General features: G+C 37.6%; 1 pseudogene; it reads left to right on the top strand.

Moving 5' to 3' along the window:
- The first annotated feature begins 3267 nt into the window (after positions 1-3267).
- Positions 3268-14547, top strand: part of LOC122005350 — a 33089-nt pseudogene continuing 21809 nt past the window's right edge.

Here is a 14547-nt window from a genome sequence, read left to right as displayed (position 1 = left end):
TAACCCTAGGCAGAAAGTTCAGTCGGTCTGGAGGACCGGACTGGCACCAGGTAATCTCTCCTGAGGGGAGTGGGTGAGGACGCGTTCCCCGTAGAGGAAATAGTAGGCATCGGGTCGACCTAGGGTTTCTGGTCGGAAATCCGAAGTCAGACCCGGACAGTCCGATGACTGTCAAACATTTAATTTATCATGTTTAAATCTATTCTAACTTTGTCTTGCAGGGTACGATGTTGTTTTAGGACTAACATATCTTGTAGGTACAAAAGGAACAAGTTAAGTCTCAGATGAACAGTGTCTGAGACGCCTCCATGGAACTTGGAGGCGCTTCGGGTGCAAGCCGAAGCCAGCTGTCCAGAGGAGTTGGAGGCGCCTTCATGGGGACTGAAGGCGCCTTGAACCACGGCGTGGAGGTGCCTTGGAGTGGCTTGAAGGCGCCTTCAAGTGGATGAGGTGCGACCAGTTCAAAGTTGATCCACGCTGCTGACTCAGGAGGATTGGAGGCGCCTTGGATGGTATTGGAGGCGCCTCCAGCACTGTATAAAAGAGGAGTTCGAGCAGCTCCTTCAAAAATCAACTAACAAGCGATCCTTCTTTCGTGTACTGCTCAAGAGACGTTCCAGAACTGCTGTAGCAACATCCCGACGACCCGAAGCTTCATATTTAGCATTTCTTGTTGTCGGTATAATCATTACTGCTTTTAATTGTACTTAGATTGTAATAGTTTTGCGAGATACAGTTGTTGCCCACAGAAAGCGATCAACGATCGTGGGCCTTGGAGTAGGAGTCGCCCAAGGCTCCGAACCAAGTAAATCACTTGTGTTCGCGTGTTGATTGTTTTATTTCCGCTGCGTTACTTGCATTCTTTACGAAACCGAAACGAGTGAAAGCCACGAGCGCTATTCACCCCCCTCCCCCTCTAGCGCTTCTCGATCCAACATAAGGCATACTAAGAGATTTTTTATCAAAATGAAAGCTATAACTTCTGCTTGGTTGTTTTGTTATGGGTTCTTTTATATAATTTTAGGGTCGATAACACTTTGCTGATATTTCTTAAAATCAAGTCTCCATTTCTATTTTCTAGTCATTAAATCTGGTAAGATTAACTGTATTACCATATCAAACCAAGGATTTGATTTTAGTGAGTGATAAAATGAAAAGGAATTTGGAGTCATTTGATTGGGCGGTGCTCAAATTGGACCAAAAGAAAACTGTCATAAGATTATGGTACAATCAGCCATTCTTTGTATAGTAAGTTAAAAGTTTAGATAATTAAGAAACCACACATGCGAAAACGTTAGTTGAACATATGTCAGTTAAGCTGGGTAACTGAAGTTACTATAAAAGACAAAGTCAAAAGATACTATTATCTGGTTGCAATTAGGTGAAACTTCAGTAACAATGACAGAAACAGAATAAAATTGTATGGACATCTTGATGATGCTTAGGTTCTATAGTTAGACAAACTGAATTGAATAGAATTGGAGTGAGGATAAAAACTTAACATCATGATTTAAAGTTTGAGTCATTACAAGAGACAACTTAGAATCATTCTCACATTTCAACACTTGATTGGATTGAGATGATTTATGTGCCATAGATGTACCATGTATTGGTACAAGCCACAAGGTGGTGCCTTTTGACACCAACTAGCAAGGGGGAGATAAAGGAAGAAAAAAGAAGCAGCACAGGTGGAAGAAAAAGAACTAGAGAAAGATTTAGAGGAAGAGGCAAAAGGAAGTAATTGTATGCTTGTACCCATTCATTGCCCTTCAAACTTAAATTTTTCGTTGTTTAGAGATTTATTTTTTGATATATCTTCTTGCTGCTCCCTGAGCTTCCCCTCAAAATTCATCCTCCAATATGCTCTCACCATGTCTGCGAACAATTAGGTGCTACCTTTTTGAAACCAGTTCTTTCTTGGCAATCTTTGGGGCAATTCGTATTGCTTGTTTTGAACGTACGATTAATGATAATCTCGAAATGAAGTTCAAAAAGAAAGATAATGTCTGTGTAGCCGACCACAAAAAGGTAAGGCTCATAACTTGTTATAGGGCTGGGAGCTTTCCAACTCAACTATTCAAGCCATATAAAATCATGCACTTCACATATCTGATAAACACTATTGTTCATGTAGGGTTGAGAGTATTGGGCTTTTCCTTTTAGCTTGCTTGTCTGTGTCATATGGGCTTACTGTAATGTCAGTGTACCTTCTAGCATAGCCTACACACTGCTTGTAGATTTTGTTTTAATATCATATCCATCATGACCTAGGTCCAAAACCACATGTACGATGACCATAAGGAGAAGTGTAGTTTCCTAAATCTAAACTCTTTGAAAAATGGTTAGTTCTCAACCCTAAGGAGGCATAGGTTGCTGTTTAAGTGCTATTATCTACAGTCAATTAATCATAAATGGTTGACAAAATTGCAATCAGCGCGCGCGCGCGCGCGCACAGACAAAAAAAAATTCCTGTTCCTGCATTAGATTGGGAGCAAGATACCTACCATTTGATATATTTCATTTTTCAGCTGGGAAATTGACTATGTTCTGCACAATCTGAGCATATTGGCAAAATAGGCAACCTATGAAATTTTCTAATAGTTGACTGCTATGAAATTCTTATACAATTCCATTGCAATTAGTAAAATTATCAGGTCTCCATACCCTTGTCATTCTGAACATTATCCATTGTTTCTTTAAAACACGCAATTGTAGTACCAGATTATACAATGTGGGTCATTTCACCCCACAAAATTTCTGAAAATTTTGATAATAGACTAAAAAAACATAAACAGGAGCTGCAGGACAAATATTTGAATAATTTTCTTGTTAACTGAGTTTGCTTTGATAGTAGCATTCTGTTTTCTAATCTATGTTCACTTTTATGATCTAGCTTGCACTATAAAAATTTTTTCCATCACTTAAACCCTGACATTTTCACAAGTTTGTGCTATGTTGATCAACAAATAATTTCTTTCATTTTTGAAGTACTTAAAGATTATAACATGTACTTATCAGATGCTTCTGATTATAAGTTCCTTTTACAAAGATTAAAATCAAATTGTCAACTGTTTCCTGAATAGTTTATGCTTCTGACCTTTTTGACCAGCTTATGTTATATTATGCTGATTAGGTTTATAATACGCAGCCATAATTTACAACAGGAATGCTATGTCAGCATACATATTATGGGTTGGCTGAGCAAATTTTTTAAAGGCTCCAGCCATAGAGTATCAGAAGGACAATATCATGGCAGATATGAGAATGACGGAGTTTGGAATGAACCATTTCATTCTTTGGTGAGTGGTAAAAGCAATGACCTACTCTTTCTTGTTTCCCTTTTGTCAAACAATTTATTTCAGTTTGTTTGTTGCCTCTGCCTCATGATATCCTTCCAGTGGAAATGCATTTTTGTGAATTTGATAATAATCCAAACTTGACATTGAGAACTTGAGGGTATTATTTAGGTGTGCTGGTTGCCCTTTAAATGCATGGGTAGTCAAACATTTGTTGTTGTGCTTGTTGCCCTTTATATGCATGGGTAGTCAAACATTTATTGCTATGTTTCTCGACATGGCATAAACTATTGCTCCTTATCTACCTGAATGACATTAACTACACATGGATAATTTCTTTATGTAGTAGACTCCTACAAATTTTTTGAGCTTGTTAGCACAACTGTTGTGAGAAGAAACGTATCCTCCATGCCCATCATACTATCAATTTCCCCCACAACCAATATGAACTGAAGGACTTGCCATGTCACACACCTGGTTCTAAAATTTGTGTTACTAGAGCAGAGTGATCACCCTTAGAATCAGAAGCTTGGACTAGACCTAAGCAAGAGAGAGTAGAATAGTGTTATGAAAAAATGATGAAAAATCTTCATATTCTTTAATCTTCTTTAAAATACAGAATTCAGCAAGAAGTTCTGTTTGTAGGAAGAGAAAGTATCAAGTTAGGGAATAAAATACATTTATGACAGGCTTGGTGCTATATGCATGAAACCATTTGAATATATTTCATTCATGGTACACACGTGTGGGTAAAATGCAAAGCAGGTCCTAGCCACCCCCTTTTATCTTCTCAAAAAACAAAAAAAAAAAAAAAAAGAAGAGAGAAACAGAAAATTATCTGTTCTTCGAATCATTTGCTGTTTTGCACAACTATGAGAAAACCCTTGTTTAGTAGTTTTTTACCTCTAAATTTTTAATTAAATAATATTTTATATGGCAATGCAGGGAACGCAGGATGCCCTGCCAGACTATGAAAGCAATGATATAGACAGTGCAATTGCACTTCCTTTATCAGAAGAAGAGCATAAAAAAGCAAAGGTGACGGGTAAGTTCTATTCTAGTTCTATGAGTAACACTAACATATCTTGCTATACAATCACTTATTAAAATCTTTTTCTTTACAACAACAACAACCAAGCTTTATCTCATTAGGTGAGGTCAGCTATTAAAACCTTTTTCTTTCATAAACAGTAATTCTGCTCTAGAATGCAAAAGATGAATTTTCTTTTCTTTTCCTGTTGTTTATGCTCTAATGTGTTTCCATTTTTCTGTCGCTGTTTTTCAGCTAGAAGCATATCTTGATTTGGGTCAACTCAAACTAAAAATAAAGATGATTTGTTGAACAGATCAACCCAATTAATCATAGGTGAAAATATGCCAGATTTGTTCTTTGTTAGACTGCTGAACCAGATTTTCCAGTTTTAGGTATTTTGGCCATACCTATGGACTAGTTGGATAGGCAAAAAACTATCCAAGTTAGATTGCTAGTGGATGTTTGTGGCACGCAAAAATATAGTAAATTAACTTATCTTCGTTTCTTGGACACATCACCTTTGTCTATGTTCGTTATCTATGCTTATTTTTGATAGTGGAATTGGCCTATCCAAGTTGACTACCGGTGGGTATTTGTGGCTCAGAGTACTAAAGTAAATCAATCAACACATCCTTTCTTGGGCACATCTGCTTTTTCTATATTCATTAGCTATGCAATACTAAAGATCTATGCTCATACAGTTTGAACACTTACAGCATATAGCCATATACACTAATTATGAAGGTCTGAAGAAGCCCTCTTCTTTTCTAATTTTGATTTGGCATTTGCATTGATAATTTTATTGTGGATCCATGAGAACTAAAGTAAATCAACTAGTGCATGTACTCGATAATGCAACATTTTGCATCGTCCTAAAGGGCTACATGGATCTATTCGGCCATTGTGCTTGGTGATCTATGTAAGGCATATCATTATGGAATTGGCTCTCCTTCAACTATATCATTATGGTAGTAATTCTTGGATCTCCTTCAACTGTGTCATTATGGTAGTAATTCTTGGCTCTCCTTTTACCTCTGATAACTTCCACTTTAACTGATTCAATTTTTGTAATCATGAAATTCAGTTACTGAAAAATAGGGACTGCAATCATTTGCTAACTTTGAGAAATCTAAGAAATGTGTGGATTATAACTCTAGCTGGTACTTTAGCATCTGTAAGTCTTAAATTTATAAAACTCAAAATGTTTTTTTTTTAAAAAAACACTTGGAGACACTTTTAGGCACATTTTGCAGGGTTTTTTTTTCCATGAAAAACTTATTTTCTTGTTGTGGATATGTTAAGGTGTTGTTTCTGTTAAAAATTGTCCATATTAGCTTAGTTCAAGCAATCTTTTTATTCAAAAGTTTAACAAGCATATTATACATCTTGGAATATCATTGGGAATAACAGATTTGATTCTTCATTTTATTTAATTTTAATCTTATTTATCATTAGGTTTTGCTTTATCTTTTTTAGAATGGATTAGAATGCATGATCTTTCTTAATGACAAGGTTTCTTTATGCTTTCCTTGATTATTCTTCTGAATGCCTCTTTTTCTGGCACTTAGATAATTAGAGTTCTCAAGTTTCTTTTTTAGCACAATACATATAATTTTGAAATTCACTGGATAATCCATACTCTAATTAGAAGATTTTTTTTGATGGCTTAAATAGTTAAAAATTGTAAATGTCCTAACTTCAATATTGATTTGACTACTTAGTTGTTGGTTTCTGTTAGAAAATATTTCTAGCTTGGAAGAAGATGAGCAACTTGCAAGAGCTTTGCAAGACTCTTAGGTGACGTTTGGTTCTCTCCTAGGAATCGAAATAAGAATGAGTATCATAGCATTGTGAAATGAGAATGGGTATGAGATTGGGTATCATTTTTACAAATAATGTTTGGTTAGTTGAATATTTTCAATCGGAATGAATCTAAATTTTCTTTTTTACCCTTAGAGGAAAATAAGAGAAAAAATTAGATGGAAGAGAAAGTTGAATGTGAGAGAAACATATGATGAGAGAGAAAGTGTGATGGAAAAAAATGAAGAGAGGGAAAGTGTAATGAGAGAAAATGAGGAGAGAGAGCGTGATAGGAGAGATTGAGAAGAGAAAAAGTATGATGAAAGAGAAAATGTACTGAGAGAGAAATAGTGATGGGAAAAATGAAGAGAGAGAAAGTGTAATGAGAGAAAATGAGAGATTGAGGAGAGAAAGTATGATGAGAAAATGTGATGAGAGAGAAAGAGTGATGGGAAAAATGAAGAGAGAGAAAGTGTGATGAGAGAAAATGAGAGATTGAGGAGAGAAAGTATGATGAGAAAATGTGATGAGAGAGAAAGAGTGATGGTAAAAATGAAGAGAGGGAAAGTGTGACGATAGAAAATGAGGAGAGAGAGTGTGATGGAAGAGAATAAAGAGAGAGAAAGTGTGCTGAGAGAAAATATGGAGAGAGAGTATGGTAAGAGAGATTGAGGAAAGAGAAAATATGATAAGAGAGAAAGTATGATGGAAAAAATGAGGAGAGAACGAAGAGAGAGAAAATAATGAGAGAGAATACAGAGAGAAAATAGTAGAGAATGTGTGATTGAGAGAGAATGAGGAGAGAGAGTGATAGAAGAGAATGAAGAGAGAGAAAGTGTGATGAGATAAGATATGGAGAGAGAGTATGATAAAAGAGATTGAGGAGAGAGAAAGTATGATGAAAAAATGAGGAAAGAATGAAGAGAGAGAAAATAATGAGAGAGAGTGAGTGAGTGTGTGACGAGAGAGAATATAGAGAGAAAATGGTAGAAAATGTGTGATGAGAGAGAATGAGGAGAGAGAAAGTATGTTGAGAGAGAAAATGTGATGATAGAATGAGGAGAGAGAAAGTATGATGAGGAGAGTAAAATGAAAGAAAAATTGAATAAATATACTAAGGGTATTTTCGTCCAAAACTTAATTCTTATTCTCATTCCATTAAAACCCAAGGGAGGGGGTGGGTTTCATCCATATTCAAATTTTTGAGTTTTATTCCAAAATCTTAATTCCATTCCTATCAACCAAACACAAAATTTAGGAATGAATCTATTCCCTCATTCCCAAACCTCTAAACCAAACGTCACCTTAATGTCTATTCGCCTCCTCAAGATAATGTCCATTCACATCAGCCAATGCCACTTCTCCTCTCATCAGGGTTCAAGTGATTTTCTTTTAGAACCTAGTCTGCTATAAATATTTGATTTATTCTAAAGAGCATCAGAAATTTGGAATGAAAGAGTTATTTTATATATATGTGTATTGGTTCTCTTTCTTGACGGCTTTTTCACATTGAAGGAGTCTGCATATTCATTTAAAGCAACCGTATCTTGCATAACAGTTCACCGCATTTCATATTCCCCCCTATACGACTATTATCGAGGCCACCTTTGGTGACACCAATGATGATGACATCAAAACCTTGGTTCCTTCTAATTGTTGCCAACCAGCAACACATGTTGGGATGCTGACACAACAATGGCACCATTTCATTCTAGTCAAGCACCCAAACTCTGAGGGTGCGTTTAGTTGGGGGTTATCCTTGATAACCTAGGATGTGTTTGATTCAAGTTTTCATGTATAACCTTGGTTATGTGATTACCAGGTAATCACATAACCAAGGTCATGGGGAATAAAACATAATCAAATGTTGTTTGGTTCAATCTAGGTAATGCAACAAAAATATGTTTATTTGAAGATTTTAATAAATAACCTAATTTAGTATTTTACTAGATTACCCTTAGTTACAAAACTAACTATATATAATAATAATAATAATAATAATAATAATAATAATAATATTATTATTATTATTATTATTATTATTATTATTATTTAAACTCTATTATATTTTACTATATTTTCATGTTTTTTTTTATTTTTATATATTTTTTTATTTTGTTTATTTTTATGTTTTTTACTTTTTTTTTTTTTTTTTTTTAATTTTTTAGGGGTTTTTACATTTTTCTATTTTTTTAAAGTTTTTTTAACATTTTTTATTATTTTTTACTTTTTTAATTTTTTTACGTTTTTTCTATTTTTTAATTTTTTATGTTTTTTTGTATTTTTTTAAAATTTTTTAATGTTTTTTCTATTTTTTATTTCTTTTTCTATTTTTTGTATTTTTTAAATTTTTAATGTTTTTTCTATTTTTTAATTTTTTAAAGTTTTTTTTACCATTTTTTATTATTTTTTAATGATTTTTATTTTTTTTACTTTTTTTTTATTTTTAAATTTAATTTTTTATATTTTCCATTTTTTTTTCTTTACATTTTACTTTTTTTTTCACATTTTTCTTTTATCCGAGGGTATTTTGGGTAAAAAAATTCAAAAACCCCGGAATCAAGAAAAACCTCAGTTTTCCGAAGTTTTCCGATTCCTGGTTGCATGTCTATTTTGCTAATGTGTCGGGCATGGAACATTACTCGGGAATCATCGATTACCTAAACCAAACAGGATTTTTGTTGATAACCTTGGATGGATAACCAAGATTATCCAGAATAACCCCCAACCAAACGCACCCTAGTTATTCATCCAAGGTTATCAATGAAAACCCTGTTTGATTTAGGTAATCGATGATTCTCGAGTAATGTTCCATGTCCGATACGTCAGCAAAAGGGGCATCTAATTCGGAAACGGAAAATTGAGGTTTTTCTTAATTCCGGAAATAACAAATTTTTTTTATCAAAAATATCCTTGATAAGAGAAAAACATGAAAAAAAAAGAGAAAAACATAAAGAAAAAAAAGCAAACATAAAAAAATATAAAAAACTAAAAAAATAAAAAGACATAAAAAAATTTAAAAAAACATAAAAAATAATTTAAAAATGTAAAAAAATAAAAAAACACATAAAAACGTAAAAAAACCTAAAAGTCAAAAAATTAAAAAAGGAAAAAATAAAAGAAAAATGTAAAAAAAAAATAAAAAAACATAAAAAATGGAAAATATAAAAAGAAATTTTAAAAAATAAAAAAAGAAAATGTGAAAAAGAAAAAATAAAAATAAAAAACGTAAAGTTTAAAATAATAATAATAATATGTATATTGGTTTTGTGAGGGTAATACAGTAAAATATTAAACTAGGTTATTCATTATAATCTTCAAACAAACAAGTTTTTGTTGCATGACCTAGATTGAACCAAACAACATTTGGTTATGTTTTATTTCCCATAACCTTCGTTATGCGATTATCTAGTAATCACATAACCAAAGTTATACATGATAACTTGAATCAAATGCACCAGCGCAACTTAAAACCTTGCTAAGCACATCTAGATTTTTTGGGTCTTAAATAAGTAGATTACTTTTATTTCTTTCTACTTTATGGGTGAACTTCAGCTTTGTCTCTCATTAAGTAGACACGCTAGGATTACTTATATTAAGCTGCATTATTCCCTTCCAATGAATGGCAGTATGCCATGAAATTAACTTATTGGTTGTTAGCAGCATGAAATTAAGCTTTGGCCAAATAGTGATTCCCTTGTGGATAATTATTGCCAAATACATTCCATGTACAAGTCTACTGAGATTGTCTACTTGAATGACATACATTTAGCATTTTATCCATGGAGTAAAGTTTTGGTAGTTACTCCATTCTCACAGAGAACTTGAGGTTGAAAATCCCATCATATGTGAAAGACAAGTATCTAATTTGAGTTTTTGTACATTCCACAGTTCTCATGCCAAGGTAAGCTTTCAATTTAGATCTAAACTATTAGGATCTCATTAATTATGTGTGTAACAACCCTTAAATTGCTATTGCAGAGGCTACAGTACTTGGATTTCTTATTAATCCCAATCTGAGAAAGACAAGTATCTAATATGAGTTTTTATACATTCCCACAATTCTCATGTCGAGGCAACCTCTCAATTTGGATCTAAACTCGTTGGATCTCACTAATCATGTGTATAACTACTGTAAACTGCTATTATAGAAGCTACAGATTTCTTATTAACATTATTCTTAATTATTGAAACAATAGATGAAAAATAGTTGAAGATAACATTATGATATCACACTAAGCTTTCTAATGCCCAGTTGATAAAAGTTAATTATTTAACGATTGATCACATATATTATATTGCTCTCCTGGAAATTAAGGAGATAAGCCTGGATAAGGAAATTCACTATGTTTGCACAGTCTGGCTTTGGTTAAATGGCACAATCAAAGTGTTCTTATCACTTTTTAGAAAGTTATACATACCACATTCGTGAACAAGCTGTAATCAGTTCAAGTGTAATTTGATCCATTTGAGTCTGACAGGATAATGGTGCCATCACCATGTGAAAGTCCATGATGTTTTACTTTGTTTGCAATAAATAGTTCACTTGTGATTCAGCAATGAGTACTCAACCATGTGGGGATTAGACAATAATAGTTGACCTCAAATAGTTGAAACTTGGAATTGGCGGCTTGTCATATACTCAATCAACTTTCTCTAATTTAGTTCTAGATAAGTTCACATCTAGAAGCAGAAGGAACAAATAAAAATCAATTTAAAAAGGACATTTAAGGTGAGATTAATGGAAAAGGATATAATGGATTGTTAGTCAAATATGTGTGCATATTTTTATAACAAGTGCACAGTTTTTGAACTATCTGAATCACTGAACTGATTATATACATTGATCCGGTGACAAGACCGGGGGCCCTCATGAGGGCAAGGTCAACAACACGTGAAGGTCAACAGTCAAAGGGGGCTCGACAAGCGAGCGGGACAGGCTGATCACTAGGCAAGGACCTTCATTCGAGAAAACAACCATTTGGCCGTGAGCCCAAATTTTCAATTAAGGGAAAAAGATCATATGGCCGAGCGGAAAGTCCGCTCGGCCGCATTGCAAATCAAGAGTAAAGGTCGAGCGGTTTCCTGCTCGGCCAGGGTGTCCGGCTACAAGAGCCGAGCGGGCGGCGATTTTGAACCATCCCGGACGGACGACCACCGACGCCAGACCAAAGGCGAATAGTCTGGCCGAGCGGCTTGATGGCCGAGCGGCTTGATGGCCGATCCGGGAAGAAGTCACAGAGTATGGGACAGCGGGTACGTCATCTTAGTAACCCCTGTTGCTGACAACAGGCATGTTCGAAGACCAGGCCATACTCAGTATCGTACGACAAAAGGTTCTGCTGTCCCATCAAGGAGACGCTCAGACTGTAGCAGTATGGCGTCAGACATGCTCTTCTGACAAGCTCATGCTGCGGTATGGTGTATGACACGTGCACACCTCGGTTTGTGTGCACCAAGCTCCCATAGCTCTATATAAGAGCCCTTGGACTTCACCGGAGGTATGAATTCTCGAATCTTGGAAGCCACCCTCTTGTTTTTCGTCTGCCTGACTTAAGCGTCGGAGGGTCACCGCCGGGAACCCCATCCCGGCCCGACTTCTGTGCAGGTTTGCCGGAGCACCTTGCAATCAACCGGAGATCTACGTCAGCAGCTTGGAGAGCGCCACGTGCCCAGCGCTCGTTGATTCAGCTTTCGGACAGGATCAATTTGGCGCCGTCTGTGGGAACGCTCCTGCATCCGATCGGAAGCAATGGACGAAGCTGGACGACAGCACTCGGTGATGCTCTCGACAGAAGAACTAGACGTTCTGATCGAAACACGAGCAGCTAAGCTTGTGGAACAAAGGCAGAAGTCGCAAGCCGAGCGGATTGAGCAGCAAGCGACATCAGTATCAGGGGGCCGAGCGGAAGCACCTCAGGCCACAATTCCATTCCATCGGGCCCTATTCCGGACTCCTGAAGCCGCAGCAGTTAATCGTGATCGAGGATCTTCTTCAGATGAAGTGCCAAGACGAGACAGCAGAAAAGGCAAAGCCCCCCGAGCGGAAGCCTCTCCCGAACGGATCAACTGTCAATTCTCAGAGGCTATTCTACAAGACCCCCTGCCAAAGCACTATGTGCCTCCGGCGATCGGTGAATACAACGGAACCACCGATCCAGATGATCATTTAGGTAAATTCGATAACACAGCTACTCTTCATCAATACACAGATGGAGTGAAGTGTCGAGTTTTTCTTACCACCCTCTCGGGATCGGCCCAACGGTGGTTTCGGAGGCTTCCAGACGGATCCATCACAAGTTTTAAAGACTTCTGAACGGCTTTCCTCCACTACTTCGCAAGCCATCGGCGCTATCAAAAAACTAGTGTTAGTCTGTTTGCCATCAAACAAGAAGCCTGCGAATCGCTCCGAGCCTACATCCAGCGGTTTAACAGAGTGGCCATGGATATTCCAACGGCCACCTCGAAGACCATGATGAATGCCTTCACACAATGCCTCGTGGATGGGGATTTCTTCCGATCGCTCATTCGGAAGCCGCCCCGAGACTACGACCATATGTTACACAGGGCCAACGAATACATCAACGTGGAGGAAGCCCAAGCGGCCCGAAGAAAGGAAACCCCAACCGAGCGGGGTCCCCCTGCCGAGCGGAAGCCTCACATTGCTCATCAGTCGCCCAGAGGACTGAGGGCCGAAGCAATCCATTCCCCCCATGTGAGGTCCCACGTGCAAGAGGTAGCTGCCGCGCGGCCCAAGCCAAAGAAGAAATGGACCCCCAATGTTCTGCTCCTTCCACCGGACAGACACACATAATACCAAGGATTGTCGGAGTCTTCCTCTAATCGCCCACCCCGTTCCCCGGAGTGGCGGTCGTCGATCACCATCAGCCGACAGGCGATAGAGGCCTCGTGAAGCCGATCGAACGATAGCCGACAGGCGACAACAACAGACTCCCGAGCGACATCACACTCCGAGGCGTGAGAATCCCCGGATGTCTAAAGAGCGGTCCCGACCGTCCGCTCGGGAAGAAGAAAATAGAAGTAACACTTCCCGAGGCGAGATCAACATTATTGCTGGCGGGCCGACCGGAGGCGACTCTATCCCACAAGGAAGGCGAGCGTCCGGCAGCTCCAGATCCATGCGGTCGGCTGCAGCCAGGAACGGGCAAGCGGACCCGAAATCAGTTTCGGGCCCAGGGACTTGGAAGGAGTTGAAGTTCCCGACGACGACGCTCTTCTCATCAAAGCGGTAATAGCCAATTACACAATACACCGCGTTTTTATTGACACAGGAAGCTCGGTCAACATCATATTCAAAAAGGCCTTCGATCAACTACAAATAGACCGAGCCGAGCTGCTGCCCATGACAACCCCCCTTTACGGGTTTACGGGCAATGAAGTTCAGCCGGTCGGACAGATCCGGCTGGCCATGTCGCTGGGAGAGGAGCCGCTCAGAAGGACGCGGACTGTAAACTTCGTTGTGGTGGACTCTCCGTCGGCGTACAATGTCATATTGGGACGACCGGCTCTAAGTGAATTCCGAGCGGCCGTCTCCACCTTCCACTAGAAAATCAAGTTCCCGGTTGAAGACAAAGTGGGAGAAGTACGAGGAGATCAACTAGCGGCTCGGCGATGCTACATCGAGATGGTCCGAGCAGAAGTCAATTCCGCTCGGAAGACGCCACGAATCGAGGTGAACGCTATAACTGAAAAACCTCTCTCTTTGGTTTATGAAGAAAAAGAGGAAGTGCAGATTCACCCGACCCGTTCGGAGGCCACAACGTTCATTGCGGCCAATCTGGAGGCCAACTAGAAAGAGGAAGTGATCATATGCCTCCAGAGAAACCATGATGTCTTCGTCTGGTCGACGCATGAGCTGTTAGGATGTATACTAAAAGCCTAACTTTTGGTATAAACATTTATCTAGAAATAAGAATCACATTGGTCAAATGTCTACATTTATGATAAATATAGTTGTTCAATTAATTTATATTGTAGATAACATGGTGCGTGGTGTCACACATAGAGGATCATGTTATCAGTACCTTATAAATTATAAACAGTAGCTCACGACCAAAATAGAAAGGAACAAACCATTGTAAGGTCGTAGTGTAATTAGGAATTAGTTTATCTTAACTATATAATTACACTAGTACACTTAGAGTGTATTGAGTAGGACCATTAGAGGTCGTTTCTTTTATACTGACTTTATAAAGAAACAAAGACCTTAGTTATTATGGAAGTGTGTGCTCTTAATCCTAATATAATAACAAGCGCATATATTTGATATTTATTTCTTTAATTTATCAATGGGTGAGATTTAGTTCGATGAATCAATAAGCCCGATAAGTTGGGAAATGATATCACTTATAGTGTGTGTTGTTGATTATAGAAGGAAACTGTGTCCTAGAGATACTA

The sequence above is a fragment of the Zingiber officinale genome, chromosome 7B (genome assembly GCF_018446385.1).
Source record: "Zingiber officinale cultivar Zhangliang chromosome 7B, Zo_v1.1, whole genome shotgun sequence".
NCBI lineage: Eukaryota > Viridiplantae > Streptophyta > Magnoliopsida > Zingiberales > Zingiberaceae > Zingiber > Zingiber officinale.
The sequence above is the reverse complement of the archived record's forward strand: the minus strand, read 5'-3'. Positions and strand labels throughout refer to the sequence as shown.